The sequence below is a fragment of the Aquarana catesbeiana genome, linkage group LG10, assembly GCF_042186555.1.
Source record: "Aquarana catesbeiana isolate 2022-GZ linkage group LG10, ASM4218655v1, whole genome shotgun sequence".
NCBI classification, from domain to species: domain Eukaryota; kingdom Metazoa; phylum Chordata; class Amphibia; order Anura; family Ranidae; genus Aquarana; species Aquarana catesbeiana.
This window is the reverse complement of record NC_133333.1, coordinates 7,804,558-7,827,299: the sequence shown is the minus strand read 5'-3', so window position 1 is coordinate 7,827,299 and position 22,742 is coordinate 7,804,558. Positions and strand designations below refer to the sequence as shown.

The window sequence follows — 22,742 nt, the reverse complement described above, 5'->3', positions numbered from 1 at the left end:
CAAAAAATTGCATTTGGAAGAGCGCTGCGCAAATACAGAAATACAGCGTGACATAAAATATTGCAACAACCACCATTTTATTCTCTAGGGTGTCTACTAAAAAATATATATGTTTGGGGGTTCTAAGTAATTTTCTAGCAAAAAAAAAAATGATTTTAACTTGAAACCAACAAATGTCAGAAAAAGGTTTAGTGTTTAAGTGGTTAAACTTTTTTCACTTACACAGGAAGTCTGTTCCATTGACAGATTGTTACAATGTTTATACTTAAGTTCAACTGATAAAGAATGTTGTGATTCTTGGCAGACTGCCTGGATTTTCTCTTCCTTTGTTTTGAGGGCTTCAGAAGAGCAGAGAGAATTCTTTGCATAGAAAGAATCGTGAAACACTTTAGTCAAGATCGCAATAACGATTCTTGACGATTAATCACGATAACGATTCTTGACGATTAATTGTGCAGCTCTACTGTACGTTGCCCTTTAGGAGGCGGCCTGCGGGCACGCGCACACCCGCGGCAAGCTCTGCGAGTCAAAATAGAGGAGTGGTTTATGCCATTTTTTTTATATATATTTTATCTTTTACTAGTAATGGCGGTGATCAGCCATTTAGCAGGACTGCGACATTGCGGCGGACAGATCGGACGCTGAACTGACACTTTTTTGGCAACCAGTGACATTATTATGTGATCAGTGCTAAAAATATGCACTGACACTGTACTAATGACACTGGCAAGGAAGGGGTTAACATCAGGGGCAATGAAAGGGTTTACTGTGTTCCCTGGGTGTGTTTATTAAGGGCACTTTCACGCTGGGGCGTCGGCGGTAAAGCGGTGCCTTACCGTCGTTCTAGCGGCGTTTTTCGGCTGCTAGCGGGGGGGCTTTTAAACCCGAAAAAAGGGTCAAAAACTGCTATTTTTAGCATCTTTGGGGCGGTGTGGGATCGCCGTATACACCGCTCCTGCACCGCCCCCTGCCCATTGGAATGAATGGGCACTGCTTCCGAAGCGCCGCATCGCGGGCGCTTTTAACCCCTTCTCGGGGGGTTAAAAGCTCCCCGCTGCCGCCCGTAAAGCTCTGCCAAAGTGACACTATAACAGTGGAAAAGCGCCGCTAAAACGAATGGCATTTTACCGCTAACGCCAGTAACGCCCCAGTGTGAAAGTAGCCTTACTGTATGGGGGATGGGCTGCCTGGGACAACACACAGATCCGTGTTCCTGCATAGCAGAAAGCCAGGATCTCTGTGTCATCCCCCGCCAGAACAGAGATCTGCCTTGTTTACTTCGGCAGATCCCCGTTCTGTCTCTGCGGGGAAAGATGGCGGGCAGCCGGTGGACAATCGATTACACTGGACCTGCTTATTGGCTCCCCCCCCCGCTGCCCACACAGGGCTGTGAAACGAGCCCAACGTACACCTATGGCGATTCGCGCCAGCTTGCCGCGGCTAATCGGCAAGCGGTTTAAAAAATACAAATGTGTAAAGAGAAATGTATGTAGATCCCTAGAATAACTGTTTTCTTTCCATGTTGGTTTCAGGCTGAAGTACAAAGTTGGTGATTGTGGTGATGGCGATATGAAGATGTTTGGCACAGATATGGGTAAGCCCGTCCAATCAGCTTATAGGACTAATAAACATAAAGAGAACTCCGCCCATTTTCCTTTTAACTTTGGATAGGAAGGGAAAGTTCATTCCAAAGTCAGGGGGAACCCCCCCATCCCCCCCCCCCCATCCCCCCCCCCCATCAGAGCCAACATCATCAGAGACGTATATAAAATGTTTCTATCCCATTATCAGTGCAATGTGCCGTCTCGTCTAGTTGGGGTTTGTGGTGTTAAGACCTTCATATCCTTCAGTGGTGGACACAACCGTCCAATACTAGAAGAGGGAAACGGAAAGAAGAGGGGGGAGGGGTTGTATTTAATTTAATTTTATTTTTTTATTTTTATAAATGTTTTTGTTTAATTTTAATCTGCCATATTTTGTCCTCATCAGGTCGTATAACGGATGCAGCCATCTTCCTGATGGTCATATTTCATGTTGGATATACAAATGGTAAGTTATTATAAATAGGAACTAGACTGTCCTGAAATACTCTGCTCCTTCCTCTATAACTCTCCTCTCCTGAAATACACTGCTGGAGGACTCTGCTCCTTCCTCTATAACCCTCCTTTCCTGAAATACTCTGCTCCTTCCTCTATAACCCTCCTTTCCTGAAATACTCTGCACTGCTAGAGGACTCTGCTCCTTCCTCTATAACTCTCCTCTCCTGAAATACTCTGCTCCTTCCTCTATAACCCTCCTTTCCTGAAATACTCTGCACTGCTAGAGGACTCTGCTCCTTCCTCTATAACTCTCCTCTCCTGAAATACTCTGCACTGCTGGAGGACTCTGCTCCTTCCTCTATAACTCTCCTCTCCTGAAATACTCTGCTCTGCTGGAGGACTCTGCTCCTTCCTCTATAACTCTCCTCTCCTGAAATACTCTGCACTGCTGGAGGACTCTGCACCTTCCTCTACAACTCTCCTCTCCTGACATACTCTGCACTGCTGGAGGACTCTGCTCCTTCCTCTATAACTCTCGTCTCCTGAAATACTCTGCACTGTGTAAGGGGTTAATTCTGCTCAGTTTCTGGACAATCGGGGAGAAATTCTTTTCAGAGCTCTGGAAGCATCCAATGCACAGAAGACAAAATAGCCGTTTCAATGAATGTTCAGTTTATTGGCTGCGTGGGCTGTACAAATGGAAATGTGGGCTGTACCTTTATACAAAATATGGACAAAGAATATTGCACAACCTAAAGAGAAAGGAGGGAGGAAGGACAAGGTTTATCACATGAGACATAACATTTTAGACATCATTTAAACTATTTAATGCTGACATTCTTATCAGACCTTGTCTATCCCGTGGTCATTGTGACAAACAGGACCCTAAAATAAAGATATTCCTCTGTCATTGTTGTGTTGTCATGATTTGTCATTTGTTTGTCCAGAATCGCTGGATCTGTTTTGGGAGCGGTTTGAGCATGTATATAGGGGCCAGCTGGACTGGAAGGGGCTTGTCCCCAAAGTTGTCTCACGACAGCCCTTGATTAAGAATGTGACTATCCTGACAAGGAATGAGTCTATACCCCCCGAGGATTTATGGGTCTGGTTGAGGAGGTTTGGTGAAACGTTGTGTCCCCTAAAAAAAGATTGTGGATGATAGAGGAATCTGGACGGGTGGGTGGTCGGTGTCAATGAGGTTAATTGTGTGTGGGAATGTGGTCCAGCATTTGCCCTCCTCTGCCTTTATTGGTAGAGATAGGATTACTGTCTTCTACCCTGGTCAACCTAATGTGTGCCATAAATGTGGAGTCAAGGGACATCTCTCCTCTAAATGTCCAGAACAGAAGTGCTCTTTGTGTCAGGAACTGGGGCATCTGGCCAGGGACTGTAACATCATTAAATATAACCTATGTGATAAGGTTGGTCACCCTTATAGCCGGTGCCCTGAGGCTTTGCACAATAAGCCTGAGCTAGTGGAGGAATTCTTCCGTCCGCATAGAGAAGAGTCTGGGTTGGCGGAGGTTGTACCAGGGGATCCTAATGTCTCTGTCCCGTCAGTGTTTGTGAGGCCGTCTGTGGTGTCAGTGTCCCCCCAGTCTGTGGTGTCAGTGTCCCCCCAGTCTGTGGTGTCAGTGTCCCCCCAGTCTGTGGTGTCAGTGTCCCCCCAGTCTGTGGTGTCAGTGTCCCCCCAGTCTGTGGTGTCAGTGTCCCCCCAGTCTGTGGTCTCCCAGTCAGTGTCCCCCCAGTCTGTGGTCTCCCAGTCAGTGTCAGAAAGTGTGGTTGTCAAGTCTGTGTCTGCACCTATTGTTTCTCCTAGTGTAGTGAAGGCAGTGGAGGGTGCTGGACCAGAATGTATGGTGGTGCCAACCCCTCCTCCTCGGCATGGCAGAAGTGTGGCTGGAGATCGGCAGACACTGAGGGGTGGAGTGAGGGATGGATTGGATGATGGTGGGGGGGGGGGAGGGGAGGTGGGAAGGGAATGAGAGTGGCTGGTGCAGAATGCAAGGCGAATGATGTGGAAGTCGGGGGAATGATGTGGGGGAGGGGTTAATGGGGGGGGTTGGAATCGCATCCTGATGGCGATTAAATCTCAAAATATTTCTTAGCCTGGGTTGTGTTTAAGTTGAGGTTCGGAGTTTGTAGTCTCTTTTTTTTTTTTTTTTTTTGTCATATATGACATATGTTTCTTTCTATGTTATCTTGTCAGGAAACGGTTTTCTTTACTTGCTGATGTAAGCACGCTTGTTTTTGTTTACTTGTTGTTTATTTTTGTGTAAATATGTTTTTATTAATAAGCTGTATGTTTGTATGATTTTTTCAAAAAACTAAAATTTACACTCTCATGTCCCCTCCCCCCACAGTCGCACACTATTATTATGCTTTTATATTATATTATTTATATATTAGCCATCCAGCTGTTGTAACATTTGTGATCTCTTTTTTTTTTATTTTAAACAGATGAGGCAGTCGATCATCATTGTGAATGCTTCACCTGTTCCGACTTTTCCAACCAAACTCTTGTGATCAAGAAAGATGTCACGGCAGGTCCTTACTGCATGATTAATAAGAACACACCGATCGGGGAAGACGTGTCCTGCGTTTCCAAAGCCACCGCCACGTTGCTGACCCCCTTCTATCTCCTGGTCCAGAGTCCCAGGGGGGAAAATTCCAGCTTGATATTAGAATACGGGAGAGACCACGAGCCTGGGAAGATCTGCCCTTCAAAGAAGGCCGGTATGGTGGCGTCGATCACTGGAGAATATAGATGTGTACACATTCCATCACTTGTGCCATCGCACTTGCCAACATGCGTTTGGGGCGTCAGCAAGTTAACATCGACGCCCGCTGCAGTGCGTTTTGAACACGGTGCGGGAAACGCACACAGGACAAGGGCTTTCCCGCACCGCGTTCTGGCCTTTCGATCACATTTAAATTAGAACTCTCATAGTAAGCACTCAAAAGTATTTTACAAATGAAATCACGGCTTTTTACCCCAACTTTTTTAATGTGACACTAAAATAATAACAATCAAAACAAAGAAAAAAAAAAGTTTCAATGTTAGTGGTTGGAAAAACAGATAAAAAATCATTAGGAATATAATAGTTAATGGGAGAAGTGAATGGGAGATTATCAGGGCTGATTTGGGTAAAATAAGAGTTAATTGGACGTTAAAGAGGAACAAACTTCATTTACATTTTTTTCATAAAAGCGTTTTTATTTTTTTTTACCTGTAAGTTTGCTTTAACAGATATGCAGATGGAAACGTATCCTTTTAATTTGCAGATAAATGAAATGGAGTAAATAAATATGTAATACTGTTGCTTTGTATCTCTATCTCCTGTCTGATCAATGTTTATATGCAATGTTACTTTGTATCTCTTAATCACCTATCTGATCAACGTTTATAAACAATGTTACTTTGATCGGACAGGAGATAGAGATACAAAGTAACATTGTTTATAAACATTGATCAGACATAGAGAGATGCGATGTTTATAAACAATGTGTCTCAATCGCCTATCTAATGTTTATAAACAATGTATCTATCTCCTGTCCAATGTTTATAAACAATGTAGCTATCTCCTGTCTGATCAATATTTATAAACAATGTTACTTTGATCAGACAGGAAATAGAGATACAATGTAACATTGTTTATAAACATTGTATCTCTCAATCTCCTGTCTGATCAATGTTTATAAACAATGTATCTCTCTATCTCCTGTCTGATCAATGTTTATAAACAATGTTACATTGATCAGACATGAGATAGATACAAAGTAACATTGTTTATAAACATTGTATCTCTCAATCTCCTGTCTGATCAATGTTTATAAACAATGTATCTATTTATCTCCTGTCTGATCAATGTTTATAAACAATGTTACTTTGATCAGACGGGAGATAGAGATACAAAGTAACATTGTTTATAAACATTGATCAGACGGGAGATAGAGATACAAAGTAACATTGTTTATAAACATTGTATCTCGCTATCTCGTGTCTGATCAATGTTTATAAACAATGTCACGTTGTCTCTCTCAATCTCCTGTCTGAACAATGTTTATAAACAATGTTACTTTGTATCTCTTTATCTCCTGTCTGATCAATGTTTATCCACTTGAATTCTGGAAGATTTACCCCCCTTCATAACCATGAGTTACTTTAACTGACAATTGGGCGGTCGTGTGACGCTGTACACAGATGAAATGTATGTCATATTTTTTTCCCCCCACAAATAGAGCTTTCTTTTGGTGGTATTTGATCACCTCTGCGTTTTTTATTTTTATTTTTTTTGCGCTATAAATGAAAAAACAAAACAAAAAACATTTTTTTTTACTTTCTGCTATAAAACATATCCAATAAAAAAAATTGTAAAAATCTAATTTCTTTCATCAATTTAGGCCAATATGTATTCTGTAAACACAAATCAAGTGAGTTTATTGGTGTGAATCCAACTTCAGGGCTCATTCACAAGTGCTGAAGGCACAGCCACTCCTCTGAAAAAGTGATAAACACTTGTATTGCTTTTCAGAGGTATTTGCCAAATGGCGAGGAGGTGATATTTAACCCTTTAACTACTGCCTGTACTATTCCCCCCCCCAGACACACACACACAATCGTACGCATTGCTCCTGCGTGGCCCCATTGAACTCATTAGTCATGTTCAGCTCAAGCACCGCCCAATGAAAGTGACACGTAAATGTTGCCGTGGCACGTGTACAGCTGTGAGCGGTCATGTGTTCCTGTTCACAGCAGTGGTTGGAGGAGGAGCGGGGGGGGGGGGGGTCGGGGGGCGAGGTGGTGGTCAAAGCCATGGCTTTTCTTCCTGGTTTTACTGCCCCCCTCACGTGTTCTTAGTGTTTTTATATTTTTCTTTGTGTATTTATTTATTTTTTTATGTTTCAATGTAACTTTTTTAAATCAAATTGTATAATAAAGTTAATTATTTCTTATGGATAAATTAGGAAAATGCAAAACAAATAACTCCTGGTCAAAAATCTTGAGAAGGTATAAGAGCTTTTTATTGCGAGGTCCTGTTGTTGAAACATTGATAAATTCTTAATAAGATTTTATTATGTTTGTTACAATTTTTTTTTTTTTTATGTTTCTGCTTGTTACAGCTTGTCCTACCCCTCCTCCCACCTCTGTGACTTCTAATGACACTTTGAAAGATTATAAAACCACGTTGGTCATTGTTCTTGGAGTGATAGTGATTTGTTTGGTCCTAGCAGGTCTGGTTGTTTTGAAATGTGTTAGGTAGGTATCAATGGTTGATGTGAATATAAGATAAAATATATATATATATATATATATATATATATATATATATATATATATATATATTATTAGAATATAATATATCATAGGTTTTGCATGGGACACCGTTCAAACCGACACAGTGCTAACAAGACATGTGGCCTCAGACAGTGCCACTCCAGCCACAGCCACCAGGGCTTGGTCACAGAGGTCCTATCAGTGGTGGTCGGTGGTATTTTTTTGGAGGGGGGGGGGGGGGGGGTCTGCAAACAGTACACAGGGTAAAGGTGATGGACTGGCCAAGCATGTCTCCAGACCTAAACCCTATTGATCATCTGTGGGACATCCTCAAACGGAAGGTGGAGGAGCGCAAGGTCTCTAACAGCCACCAGCTTTGTGATGTCATCATGGGGCGCGGTCGTGCGAAGTGGCTCCCAAACAAAATTGACGTCCTTTTTTTCCCACAAATAGAGCTTTCTTTTGGTGGTATTTGATCGCCTCTGCGATTTTTATTTTTGCGCTATAAACAAAATAAGAGCGACAATTTTGAAGAAAACGCATTTTTTTTTACTTTTTGCTTTATTAAATATCCCCCAAAAATATATATAAAAAAACATTTTTTTTTTTCTCAGTTTAGGCTGATACGTATTCTTCTACATATTTTTGATTTTTAAAAAAAATCGCAATAAGCGATTATTGATTGGTTTGCGCAAAAGTTATAGCGTTTACAAAATAGGGGATAGTTTTATGGCATTTTTATTAATATTTTTTTTTTTTTTCACTAGTAATGGCGGCGATCAGCGATTTTTTTTTTTTTTTTTTTTTTATTGTGACTGCGACATTATGACGGACATGTCGGACATTTTTGGCACATTTTTGGGACCATTGTCATTTATACAGCAATCAGTGCTATGAAAATGCACTGATTCCTGTGTAAATGACACTGGCAGTGAAGGGGTTAACCACTAGGGGGCGGGGAGGGGTTAAGTCAGTACTGGGGAGTGTTTTCTAACTGTGGGGGGATGGGCTGTGTGTGACAGTCACTGATCGCTGCTCCGATGACAGGGAGCAGAGATCCAGTGACACTGTCACTAGGCAGAACGGGGAGATGCTGTTTACATCAGCATCTCCCCGTTCATACTCTCTGTGAGATGAACTCTCCGCGTCCCGACTCACGGAGCTCCCGGCCGGCGCGCGCGCAATAACACGGCGGGAAATTCAAATGGAGGTACCTGTACGCCCATTTGCCCAGTCGTGCCATTCTGCTGACGTACATCGTCGTGCGTCGGTCGGGAAGGGGTTAATTACCACCTTAATCAGCCACAGAACCCATGTAATTATTATGTGTTCGGTTTTAAAGGGATGAGGTGGCAACCCTAGATCAGGTACAAGGAGAGCAGAAATAAGGCAGCAGGATGCAGGGCAGGAGCAGGATAAACGGCACACAGTATCTGGCAACAAGCAAAGCACTGTTGCACCGTGTAATAGCAGAGGAGGACCTAAATACCCTCCCAAAAGCCAGCATCAGGTGAACACTGATTACTGAGATCTGCTGGCTGCTGGGAGACACCCGGTGGTGGACACCGGAACTACAAGATTGATCTCTGGGAAGCCACCAGTGCCACCAGCAGGTGTGATCCAGGTCCTGACATTTCTCCTCCACTGGAGCCGGGTGACAATGCAGAACAAAGACAGAGCGATGTCACCTTACAACAGGAAGTGTCCGAACAAAGATCTATATGGCAGGATCACCAGAGATCGTTTTAATAAAAGCTGTAGATTTAAAAATAGCGAAAATGACCTTTGAAATGACATGTTAAAGCATTAATGAGATTTTAGATATTTGAGTTTATATGTACTAAAACGTTCCCCCTTTTTTTTGTTCTTCATTCAAAATGTAAATTTTTTTTTTTTTTCTCTTCTTTTGACAGTAAAAAAATGTATTTTCCGGTTGCTAAAGAACAACAGAATCCTGTTCCTCAAGTGGATGCAATCTCCCCGGTGTAGGGGCATCATGGAGGGGTAAAAGACGAGTAAGGTGACGGCCCATTGAAGGGCCACAGCTATGTGTCACTCCCTGCTTTCTATTATCTGATGAAGCTTTTACTATCTGCCTGCTGTGCTGCAATACAGCCCATTAATTGGGCAATGCCAAGACCTATGGAAACCGCAAAATTCCAGTTTTCAATTCATTGGGGCGATTTGGGTGAACTTTGTACAATGCTCTTTGCTATATAACAGGGATACGCAATTATGAAACAAGCACTGAGGCTACCATATCCTATCTCTCCTTTTAAAAATACTTGGTGTGTTTTTTTTTTTTTTTTTTTTTTTTTAAATTGTATATGAATTCCTTCAGTGGGAGTGAGACAAAATCGAATGCTCTTAGACTATATTCTCTGCCATTCGAATGTGGGAAAGCACAAAATACAGTCATTGTGGCCACTAGATGGTGCTGACTGTCATAGGAAATGAGTATACATCTCAGCTCCATCTAGTGGCCATATTGAGGCATTTTCTGCATTCACATATATACATTTAAGGATGTATTACCACTTCAGCCCCAGGCTATTTGGCTGGTCAAAGACCAGAGCACTTTTTGCAATTCGGCACTGCACCGCTTTAACTGACAATTGCGCGGTCGTGCGAAGTGGCTCCCAAACAAAATTGTCATCCTTTTATTTTCCCCACAAATAGAGCTTTCTTTTGGTGGTATTTGATCACCTCTGCGGTTTTTATTTTTTGCACTATAAACAAAAAAAAATAGCGACAATTTTGAAAAAAAAAGCATTATTTTTTACTTTTTGCTGTAATAAATATCCCCAAAAAATATATATAAAAAAACATTTTTTTTCCTCAGTTTAGGCCGATACGTACTCTTCTACATATTTTTGGTAAAAAACAAATTGCAATCGCGTTTATTTATTGGTTTGCGCAAAAGTTATAGCGTCTACAAAATAAGGGATAGATTTATGGCATTTTTATTAATTTTTTTTACTAGTAATGGCGGCGAGCAGCGATTTTTTTTTTTTTTTTTTTTTTTTTATTTATTTTTTTTTTTTCGTGACTGCGACATTATGGTGGACACATCGGACACTTTTGGTGCTATTTTGGGACCATTCACACATTTATACAGCGATCAGTGTGATTAAAAATGCATTGATTACTGTGTAAATGTGACTGGCAGTGAAGGGGTTAACCAGGAGGGGGCGCTGCAGGGGTTAAGTGTGTCCTAGGGAGTGATTCTAACTGTAGGGGGGCGTGGCTATGTGTGACACGACACTTATCAGCGCTCCCGATTACATGGAGCTGTGATCAGTGTCCTGTCACTAGGCAGAACGGGGAAATGCTTGTCTACATCAGCATTTCCCTGTTCTTCCTCTCCGTGAGACGATCGCGGGTATCCCTGCGGACATCGAGTTCGTAGGACCTGCGATCACACTCATGGAGTTCGCGGCAGGGTCGCGCGCGCGCCGCCGGTGGCGCACACGCGACCACACGGTGGCAAATTTAAAGGGGCGTACCTGTACGCCCATTGTCCTGTCCGTACCATTCTGCCGACGTAAATGTCCATGCGGCGATCGGCGAGCGGTTAAAGGGGTTGTAAACCCTCCCTGTTTTTCACTTCTATGCATTAAGGGGAAAAACCTGTTGTCGTGCAGCAGCCCCCTAGAGCCCCCCCCCCTTTTACTTACCTGAACCCGATCGTTCCTGCACACCCGCTCCAGCCGGTGTCTCGGGTCCGGATTAGATAGATTGATAGCAGCTCAGCCATTGGCTCCCACTGCTGTCAATCAAATCCAATGACGGCGGGAGCCAGGGGGCGGAGCCGAGTCCTGCTGTCTGTGTCTATGGATGCAGCAGCAGGACACGGGACCGCGCCCGCATGGGTGCCCCGAGGGAGAGCGCTTCTCTGACGGGGCACTCAAGAAGAGGAGGAGCCAGGAGCGCCAATAAGGGTCCCCAGAAGAGGGGGATTGGGGCCAAACCAACTGCACAGAGGAGGTAAGTAGGACCTGTTTGTTTGTTTTTTTTTTTTTTTGTTTGTTTTTTAAGTTTACATATCCTTTAATGCATTAATTTGTCTCTGCCCGGAGTTCAGGGCATTAACTAAACTGTCATTGGCAGTGATCAATACAGTGAATGTATTGGAAAGCAATTATAAATGAGTCCCAGACGCCAATATATTCTCACTTACCGATTTTAAATTCAAAACACTAATATCCCGAAAAAAGGTGATTGTCACTGACAGTGCTCAGTACAGTGAATGTACATGAATACCCCGAGGAAAATGCCTTTTATTATTGGCTAGGATCAATATTTTTTTATTTTCTTATGTCCCCCCCCCCCCCGCAATCAAACTGTGTTCAGTATAGTGCTCCCCCCCCCAACTGTGTTCAGTATAGTGCCCCCCTCAACTGTGAGTATAGTGCCCCCCCAACTGTGAGTATAGTGCATGCACGTGAATTGGTTTTTAATGAGTGATATATAAATGTTTCCTTCAGCACTACTGAGACATAAAACTGCTACATTGTCATTGACAGGGTTCAGTACAGTGTATTTACATGACAAAGTCAAATAGTCTTCCTTCAGCTACCTTATTGTTTCTTTGTGATGCCAAATAAAATACAGGTACTGAGAAATCCTTAAAAAAGAACCCCTCATAATAAATAATGTAATTGTTAAAACACTTAAAAAAAAAAAAAAAAAAGTCATAAAAAACTGTTACATTGTCATTGACAGGGTTCAGTACAGTGTATGTACATGAAAAGGTCAAATATTCTTCCTTCAGAACGCTGATAAAATACAGGTACTGAGCAATCCTAAAAAAAAACCCCTCAAAATAAAAATCTAATTGGTAACATTCTAAAAAAAAGGACACAAACATTTGCTACATTGTCATTGACAGGGTTCGGTACAGTCTATGTGCATGGAAAAGTCAAATATTCTTCCTTCAGAAAGCTGATAAAATACAGGTACTGAGAAATCCTAAAAAAAAAATAAATAAATAAAACCTTCCAAATAAATCAAATTGTTAACATTCTAAAAAAAAGGACACAACAATTTGCTACATTGTCATTGACAGGGTTCAGTACAGTGTATGTACATGGAAAAGTCAAATATTCTTCCTTCAGCTACCTTATTGTTTGTGATGCCAAATAAAATACAGGTACTGAGAAAACCTTAAAAAAAGAACCCCTCAAAATAAAAAATGTATAAGTATAATAATAGTATACTTATAAAAAAAATATTATATATATATATATATATATATATATATATATATATATATATATATATATATATATATATATATATATATATATATATATATATATATATATGTATGTATATGTATATATATGTATATATAAATATAGTATATATAATATATACTATTATATTAAAATATATATTAGTATAATAAGTCATAAAAAAAAACTGCTACATTGTGATTGACAGGGTTCAGTACAGTGTATGTACATGAAAAAGTCAAATATTCTTCCTTCAGATAGATAGATAGTGATAGATATATATATATATATATATATATATATATATATATATATATATATATATATATATATATATATATATAATTTATTTTTTAAGCTAGTGTGCATGGAGCCTACTACTCTAAATAAGGAAATATATAATAATTTTCTAAATTATCATTGACAGGGTTCAGTACAGTGTATTATGTGAAAGAGTCCATAATTCATCTTTCTGCTACATTGTTTTTGAAGACTTACAAAAAAACAGGTACTTAGAAATCCCCAAAAGATCTGTTCAAAATCAAAATCTGTTAACTTTCTAAAAAAAAGGACACAAATTTGCTACATTGTCATTGACAGGGTTCAGTACAGTGTATGTACATGAAAAAGTCAAATATTCTTCATTCGCTAGCTTATTGTTTGTGATGCCAAATAAAATACAGAAATCCTAAAAGAAAGAAAAAAGGAAAAGAACTTCAAAAAATCGAATTGCTAAAACTCTAAAAAATTAAATATATAACAATTTGCTACATTATCATTGACAGGGTTCAGTACAGTGTGTGTATGTGAAAAAAAGTCCATTATACACCCTTCAGCTACATTATTGTTTGTGAAATCTACTAAAATACAGGTACTCAGTAATCCTATAAAAAAAAAAAAAAAAACCTTCAAAATAAAAACCTTATTCTAAAAAAAGACAAAAATTTGCTACATTGTCATTGACAGGGTTCAGTACAGTGTATGTACATGGAAACGTCAAATAATCTTCAGCTACATTAACTTTATGAAATGCTAAATAAAATACAGATACTCGTACATCCTAAAAAGAACACTTAAAAATAAAAAAAAGTAGTTGTTAAACTTTAAATAATAAAGAACATAAAAATATGCTACATTGTCATTGACAGGGTTCAGTACAGTGTATGTACTGTACATGGAAAAAAGTCAAATATTCCCCATTCAGCTATGTTAATTGTTTTATCATGTGAAAAAAAAAATACAGGTACTTAGAAACCCTAAACCCTAAATTTGCTACATTGTCATTGACAGGGTTCAGTACAGTGTATGTACATGACAAAGTACAAAAATTAATTCCCTTAACTAGATTGTTTATGATGCCAAAGAAACTTAGGTACTGTACTCAGAAATGTTAAAAAAATAACCTTTCAAAATAAAAATCTAGTTTTTAAAACTCTAAAATTAAGAACATAAAATGTATTACATTGTCATTGACAGGGTTCAGTACAGTGTATGTACACTCCTTTAACTAGATTGTTTAATGTCAAAGAAAATTGAGGTAGTGTACTCAGATGCTAAAAAAAATAGCCTTTAAAAATAAAAATCTAATTTTTAAAACTCTAAAATTAAGAACATAGAATTTATTACATTGTCATTGACAGGGTTCAGTACAGTGTATGTACTTGAAAAAGTAAAAAAAAAAAAAATAATAATGCCTTTAACTAGATTGTTAATGATGCCAAAGAAAACCGAGGTACTGTACTCAGATGCTAAAAAAAAAAAAAAAATAACCTTTCAAAATAAAAATCTAATTTTTAAAAATCTCAAAAATTAAGAACATAAAATGTATTACAATGACATTGTCAGGGTTCAGTACAGTACATGGGAAAAGTCAAATATTCTTCATTCAGCTATGTTAACTGTTTGTAATGCCCACTGAAATACAAGTACTCCTAAAATAAATCCTAAAATGAACCATTAAAAATAAAAAAAATGTTTGTTGGTAAAACTTTTAAAAAATAAAGAACACAAAAATCTGCTACATTATCATTGACAGGGTTCAGTACAGTGTATGTACATGAATAAGTGAATAAGTCAAATATTCACCCTTAAGCTACATTATTTGTGAAAACTGATTAAATACAGGCACTCAAAATCCTAAAAAGAACCCTCAAAAATAAAATCTAATTGTTATACCTATAAAATAAATTAATAGAAAGAGAAAAAGCCTTAAAACTGCTACATTGTCATTGACAGGATTCAGTACTTTGTATGTCCATGAAAAAGTCAAATATTTACATTATTCATTCAGCTATGGAAATTGTTTATAGTGTCAAATAAAATATAGGTACTCAGAAATCCCCAAAAAAGAACAATTAAACATAAATATTTTACTTGTTAAAACTCTTAAAAAATAAAGAACATAAAGATTTGCTACATTGCTGTTGACAGGGTTCAGTACAATGCATGTACATTAAAAAAAAGTCCAGTTTTCTCCCATCCGCTACATTAAATTGTGATACCTGATAAAAAAAAAAAATTGTAGCAGCTCAGAAATCGTAAAAAAGAACCCCTCAAAGCAAAAATTTAGTTGTTAAAATTTTTAAAACAATTAAAATAAAACATAAATATTTGCTTAATTTTTATTGACAGGGTTCAGTGCAGTGTATGTATGTGTAAAAAAACTAAAATCTTCTTCAGTCACATTATAGTTACACCAAAAAAAGTACAGGTACTAAGAAATCCCCCAAAAGAGAAACCTTCAAAAAAAACATCTAATTGTTAAAAATCTAAAAAAATTAAAGATGTAAAAATGTGCTACATTGCTGTTGACAATGTCATTGACTGTGCTGAACTCAGTGTATGTACATGGAAAAAAAAGTATATTCTTTTTCACTAACTGTTTGTGATGCCCAAAAAAATTCTTGGAATAAAAAAAAAGTTTAATTGTTAAAACTGTAAAAAAAAAACAAAACAAAAAAAAACTACATTAGAAAACTTGCTTCATTGTCATGGACAGGGTAGAAAATATTTTGTTAATTGGCTTTTTTTTTTAATGCCAAGTACAATTTTTTTTTTTTTTTTTTTTAAGCTAGAAACTCTAAAATAAACATGGACAAGTGAAATATAAATAGTAAAATAAGAATGTACAAACGTTTACAAAAAATTAGACTTTGTAATGTTCAGGAGAGTACAGAGTTCCTAAAAAAGTTTAAAAAAGGGGTTTCAAAATTTAACTTTTTCTCAGTAGAGAGTATTTTTTTTTTTTTTGTATTTTCACTGAGAACTAGGAACTTGTGAGAATCATATTATATTATACAAGAACACTGTCATCTAGTGGCAGAATGACTAATCTCAGTGTAGTATATGAGACTAGTTGTTGCATCTGTATCTGTACAAACAGCATGCTAACACTCCCACTACCAGGCCAAGCTGTCCAGCAAAAGTGCCTGGGGCTGCAATACATCATAAAACATTGCCAGAGTCGCTACCAATGGTTAACCGAATTCAAATGGCTTAAATAGTTCATCAAAGGTAAAAATAACTATTGCTCTATCTGCTTCATAACTGTCAGCTGGAGCTGGGCTTTAAATTCTCTCTTACTTAAAGTATATTTGTCCATGTCCATCTACATGTCCATCTAAGACGACCCCGCCCACAGGGGGACAATGCTTCTGTATAATTTCACTGCAGAAGGAACAGCGTTGTCACCCTGGAACAGGAAGTGGAAAAATAATGGATCTACTGACAGGATCAAGAGGTAACAAATATATTACATGGGGAACGCAGCCCAAGGGGGAAAACATACTTGGTGGGCCAGCAGGTTTAGTGTATTAATGTTTGCATTAAAATTGGAGCATGTAAGCTGAAAAGTTCCTTAATTGATGCTAAAGCAAACTTTGTATCAGGGGGAGGCAACCTCGGTATTCCAGATTTGGTGAGACTACAAATCCCATCATGCCCCTGCCAGTTGGAGTCATGATTATGGCTGTCAGAGTTTTGCAATGCCTCATGGGATTTGTAGTAACGCCTATTACCTGTCAATCCTGCCAGTAGATCCACACTATGTTAAACTCTATGTGATTTTTATTTAAGCATTATTTTTTTTTATATTATTGTAGCAAACGTTATATTATGTGTAATTTCCTTTATGCATGCAATCATTTTATATATAATTGTAGCAATTTTTTTTATTATATTCTGTGTAATTTCTTTTATGCTTGCATTATTTTTGTATATTATTATAGTGAACGTTATATTCTGTGTGGTTTCATTTAGACCGGCATTATTTCCATATATTACTGTAGTAAACTTTATATTCTAGTCGGCATTTGGGGGATTTAACCTATGCATGTTTTTTATGTGTATTGTATTTGGGCTGTTCAATAAAAAAAAAACTGCAAAACCTTTGAGCTGATGGTTTATTTTTAACTGATGGTTTCTGTAATTTATTATTGTTAAAAAACAAAGCAAAAACAAAAAATATTGTAACCTATTAGATAATTTATTTCCCTTTTTATAATAATAATTATATATTATAAATCAGTTTATTTTCCCTTTATAATATATATATATATATATATATATATATATATATATATATATATATATATATATATATATATATATATATATATATATATATATATATATATATATAATTTTTTTTTTTCTTTTCCTTTTATGTTTTCTTTTTATTCATGAATGTGAGAAAGTAACCAACAAGAGAAAATAGTATGCATTAAAATGTATTGAACAAAACAAAGCTGTAGTCCCCTGTGATCCCATGTGATCCCCTGTGTCAGCCAGTGACTGCAGTCCCCTGTGATCCCATGTGATCCCCTGTGTCAGCCAGTGGCTGCAGTCCCCTGTGATCCCCTGTGTCAGCCAGTGACTGCAGTCCCCTGTGATCCCCTGTGTCAGCCAGTGGCTGCAGTCCCCTGTGATCCCCTGTGTCAGCCAGTGACTGCAGTCCCCTGTGATCCCCTGTGTCAGCCAGTGGCTGTAGTCCCCTGTGATCCCCTGTGTTAGCAAGTGACTGCAGTCCCCTGTGATCCCCTGTGTCAGCCAGTGACTGCAGTTCCCTGTGATCCCCTGTGTCAGCCAGTGGCTGTAGTCCCCTGTGATCCCCTGTGATCCCCTGTGTCAGCCAGTGACTGCAGTTCCCTGTGATCCCCTGTGTCAGCCAGTGGCTGTAGTCCCCTGTGATCCCCTGTGATCCCCTGTGTCAGCCAGTGACTGCAGTTCCCTGTGATCCCCTGTGTCAGCCAGTGGCTGTAGTCCCCTGTGATCCCCTGTGATCCCCTGTGTCAGCCAGTGACTGCAGTCCCCTGTGATCCCATGTGATCCCCTGTGTCAGCCAGTGACTGCAGTCCCCTGTGATCCCCTGTGACCCCCTGTGTCAGCCAGTGACTGCAGTCCCCTGTGATCCCCTGTGTCAGCCAGTGGCTGTAGTCCCCTGTGATCCCCTGTGATCCCCTGTGTCAGCCAGTGACTGCAGTGTCCTGTGATCCCCTGTGTCAGCCAGCAGCAGCTGCAGGGGAGTGGAGAGAGTGCAGACAACGGCTGGTAAAACTTAAAGCAGTGATGTCCCCCACAGGCTTTAATGGCCCATCCATTGTTGGAGCTCCCTCTTTTCCCCTGCAGCTGCTGCTGACCGGATTTCTGTCCATCCAGTCCTGAGATTTACACAGCTCTGCAAAACGGCACAGCCTTGCTAAAAATGTTTTTCTCTCCCACAATTAAGCAACATTTACAGGTCTTGTCGCTCCCCCAGGTGGTGATTGGACAGGAAAGGGAAAAGCTTATCTCTCTGTCTCTCTCCTCCTATCAGCATGCTACTTGTATTGCAGCACAACTGATTGTCTCTTTGTGCTGCTTCTCCCTCTCCCAGTCTGAGCTCTGTGGTATAGGCATTGCAAGTGATGCCAGGTCACATTCAGGCATTAAACTGGTTACATTTTATATAAAAAATAAATTTAATGATGCAATGATTCATGATTACAGAGCTGTATTCATTTACCGGAACATTGAAAATAAAGTATGGTGTCACGATTATCTGGAAGCCGCAGCTTATGACATCACAGTACATAGACACCCCAATATACAGTACAGTACATAGACACCCCAATATACAATATACAATACGGTACATAGACACCCCAATATACAATACGGTACATAGACACCCCAATTTACAATATGGTACATAGACACCCCAATATACAATATACAATACGGTACATAGACACCCCAATATACAATACGGTACATAGACACCCCAATATACAATACGGTACATAGACACCCCAATATACAATATACAATACGGTACATAGACACCCCAATATACAATACGGTACATAGACACCCCAATATACAATATACAATACGGTACATAGACACCCCAATATACAATACGGTACATAGACACCCCAATATACAATACGGTACATAGACACCCCAATATACAATATGGTACATAGACACCCCAATATACAATACGGTACATAGACACCCCAATATACAGTACGGTACATAGTAACATATACATTCAATATGTGCAAAACATATTCAAATGACCAAAAAAAAAAAAATAATAATTGGCAGCCCACATAATAAAAAAGTATAAAAAAAAATGTGTGAATCAAACTCAATAAAACATGAAACAATATTTGGTATCTCTATGTACAATCCTGAACAATCAATGGATCAATCAGTACTCCGGGTTCAATCCCACCACCTCTGATGTAATGTGGGACCTCTGATGTAAAGGGAGGACCTCTGATGTGAAGGAAGGACCTCTGATGTAAAGGGAGGACCTCTGATGTAATGTGGGACCTCTGATGTAATGGGAGGACCTCTGATGTAATGTGGGACCTCCTGATGTGAAGGGGGGACCTCTGATGTATTTTTGGGACCTCTGATCTGAAGGGAGGACCTCTGATGTAATGTGGGACCTCTGATGCGATGGGAAATGAGAATTCTGAAGTGAAGGGAGACTTCAGATGTGAAGAAGGGCCTCCAATATGGGGGACTTATGATATGAATAGGAGACCTCTTATGTGATTGGAGAACTTCTAATGTACAGGGAGGACTTCTGATTTGATTAGGGACTTATGATGTGATGAGGGACTTCTGATGTGACAGGAGGAACTCTGATGTGAATGGAGGACTAATGATATGAATAGGGGACTTCTGATTTGATGGAGGACTTCTGATGTGATGGAGGACTTCTGATGTGATGGGGGGTTAATGTTATGAATAGGGGACTTCTGAAGTGAACAAGGAATTATGCTCTCTGATGTGATTGAGGACTTCTGATGTAATGGGGGACCTCTGATGTTATGGGGGACTTCTGATGTGAAGGGAGAACCTCTGATGTGATGGGGGACCTCTGATGTAACGGGGGACTTCTGATGTTATGGGGGACTTCTGATGTGAAGGGAGAACCTCTGATGTAATGGGGGACCTCTGATGTAATGGGGGACTTCTGATGTAATGGTGGACTAATGATATGAACAGGGGACTTCTAAAGTGAACAAGGAATTCAGAAGTGACGTGGGACTTCAGATGTGATGGAGGATCTCTGATGTGATGGGGGACATCTGATGTGAAGGGAGGACCTCTTGTTGAAGGGAGGACCTCTGATGTGATGGGGGACTTCTGATGTGAAGGGAGGTACTTTGATGTGATAGGGGACCTCTGATGTGATGGGGGACTTCTGATGTGATGGGAGGACCTCTGATTTAAAGGGAGGTCTTCTAATGTAATGAGGACCTCTGATGTGATGGGGAACTTCTGATGTGATGGGGGGGAACTCTGATGTTAAGGGAGAACTTCTAATGTAATGTGGACTTCAGATGTAATGGGGGATTTCTGATGTTATTCCTTGGAGTGTGTTCATTAATTTAAATTTTTTCAGCCAGCAAATATTTGATAAAATACAACGTGGCCCTCATACTGAAAAGTTTGAAGACCCCTGAATTAAAGGAGAGTCAAAAGGGACCTTAGACGCTTCTGATGATCCAAAGTCTATCGTTTATCCCGATGTCACGTGGTAGTCATAGGAATGGGCACTGCTTTGGTGCCATGCAGGGTCTGACTTTTAAGGCAAATGGTGACTGGGTAAAAGATGCAATCTGGATCAGCCTTATCTCACATGGATACTTCAAATGCAATCTCAGATATTATCCCCTCAAGGGTTAAGGCACATTATCACCATCTAGTGACTTTTATATCATATATGTATAAGCCATTGAAAGGATAATAATTCTTTGATCTTGGTTTCAAAGTAACTCTGTAGCCAAAATACTATTATTTTTTGGTTGACGTGTGGGATTATCAAAATCCCAATCAGGTTTTTTTTGGAGATGAGGCAGCTGGACTCAAGTCGGATAGGATTCTCCACAAAGCCGGGGACCTCTAAAAACAAAGGGGGGGTCACCCATACCGAGAAATCCACATGTACCTGAGCCAAAAAGAAAACCAACTGATCAACTCAAGAGTCCTTTATTATTATCAAAAGTAGGGCTACAAAAGATACAAAAATAAATATAAAAAATATTGGTAAAAAACGAAAGAGAGAGCGATAATAATTATCCAAATAGGAAATATTGGTGAAAATTTACCAAAATGACCACCAGGGGGCATAAGAACCACATTTAAAACTCAAACCTGGTATCCAATTGTGTAGAAAAGGGTATAAATAAAACTATTAAAGCACCTATAATGACGGAAGGCTGTACTCTTAAGGCTTAGATTTAAAGAAAAAAAAGTATAACTATATAGCTAAAAATTATTTAAAAGCAACATTTTTTTTTTTTTTCTGTTTGTATTATGTGGAGATTTACCCTCACTTCCTACGCTTAAAACACAACCGGAAGTGAGAAAAAATTGCTCCATAGGGAGTGAAATCCCTTCTTCAACAGTAGACATGTGAGGTTCATTTCGTTCCGTATCAAAATTCAGACAAATTAATTTTTTTCAGATCCGAATCTCCGAATTACAATAGTAACTAATTTAAACGAATCCGAAATAATGAAACAAAATTCTGCCTAAATTCTAATCTGAATCAAATTTGAATAGAATTTGATTGAATTCAAAATCCAAAACAAGAAAAGGATAGAATAGAATAAAAAATAAAGGAATATAATATAAAAAAAATAGAAAAACAATAGAATAGAATAGAAAAATAATAATAGAATATAACAGAAAATAAAGGAATAGAATAGAATAGAAAATAGAGTAAAACAAAAAAAAAAGAATAAAAACTAAAAGAATAGAATAAAATAGAATAGAAAGTAAGGTAATAGATAAGAACAAAATGGACAAAAATATAATAGAAAAGAATTCAATAGACTAAAATAAAATATGTGTCTTCCGAAATTAACATTTCCAATAGAATAAATTTGAATAAAATAGATTAGAATAGACAAGAATAGCATAGAATAGAATAGAATGGAATAGAAAATAAAATAATGAAACAGAAATGAAAATAAGGGAATAGAAAAGAATAGAGTAGAATAGTAGAGTAGAATATCAGCGCCGCCCCCCCTCGGATCCCGCCCAGGACCACCATCGTGCCGCCCAGGACCACCAGGACAGCCATCCACACTGGACCATCAGGTATGCCCCCTCCCTAGACCACCAGGGAAATGCAAATCTGTGCCAAGGCAGCTGCCAATCAGTGCCCACCCACAATGCCTACCACTGCCAGTGCCATCAGGGATGCCTATGCATATCAGTGCTGATGGGCACTGATCAGCCTTTCAGTGCCCATCAGTGTCGCCTATCAGTGCCCATCAGTGCCCACCAGTGCCACCCATGAGTGCCCACTCAGTGCCACCTATCAATGCCCATCAGTGCTGCATATCATTGCCACCCATCAGTGCTGCCTACCAGTGCCCATCAGTGCCGCATATCAGTGCCCATCGTCGGTGCCCGTCAGTGCCCGCTCATTGGTGCCGCCTTATCAGTACCCGTCAGTGAAGGAGAAAACTTATTTGCAAAATGTTATAACTGAGACAAAAGCAAAACTTTTATTTTTTTCAAAATTTTTGGTCTTTTTTTTTTATTTGTTTAGCAAAAAATAAAAAGCGCAGAGGTGATCAAATACCACCAAAAGAAAGCTCTATTTGTGGGAACAAAATGATAAAAAATTTCATATGGGTACAGTGTAGCACGACCGCGCAATTGTCATTTAAACAG

The 22,742-nt window shown here is 39.1% G+C and overlaps 1 protein-coding gene and 1 long non-coding RNA gene across 4 annotated transcripts in view; both read right to left on the bottom strand.

Moving 5' to 3' along the window:
- The window catches only part of LOC141110281 (beta-1,3-galactosyltransferase 2-like), a 163,119-nt gene that overhangs the window by 5,678 nt on the left and 134,699 nt on the right, over positions 1 to 22,742 (bottom strand). The gene's annotated exons all lie outside the window — the stretch shown is intronic.
- On the bottom strand, positions 18,488 to 21,743 carry LOC141110284 (uncharacterized). The gene is made up of 2 exons (XR_012236263.1): positions 19,355 to 21,743; positions 18,488 to 19,314 (listed from the first exon to the last, which is right to left on the bottom strand). It is a non-coding gene; the product is annotated as an uncharacterized lncRNA (long non-coding RNA).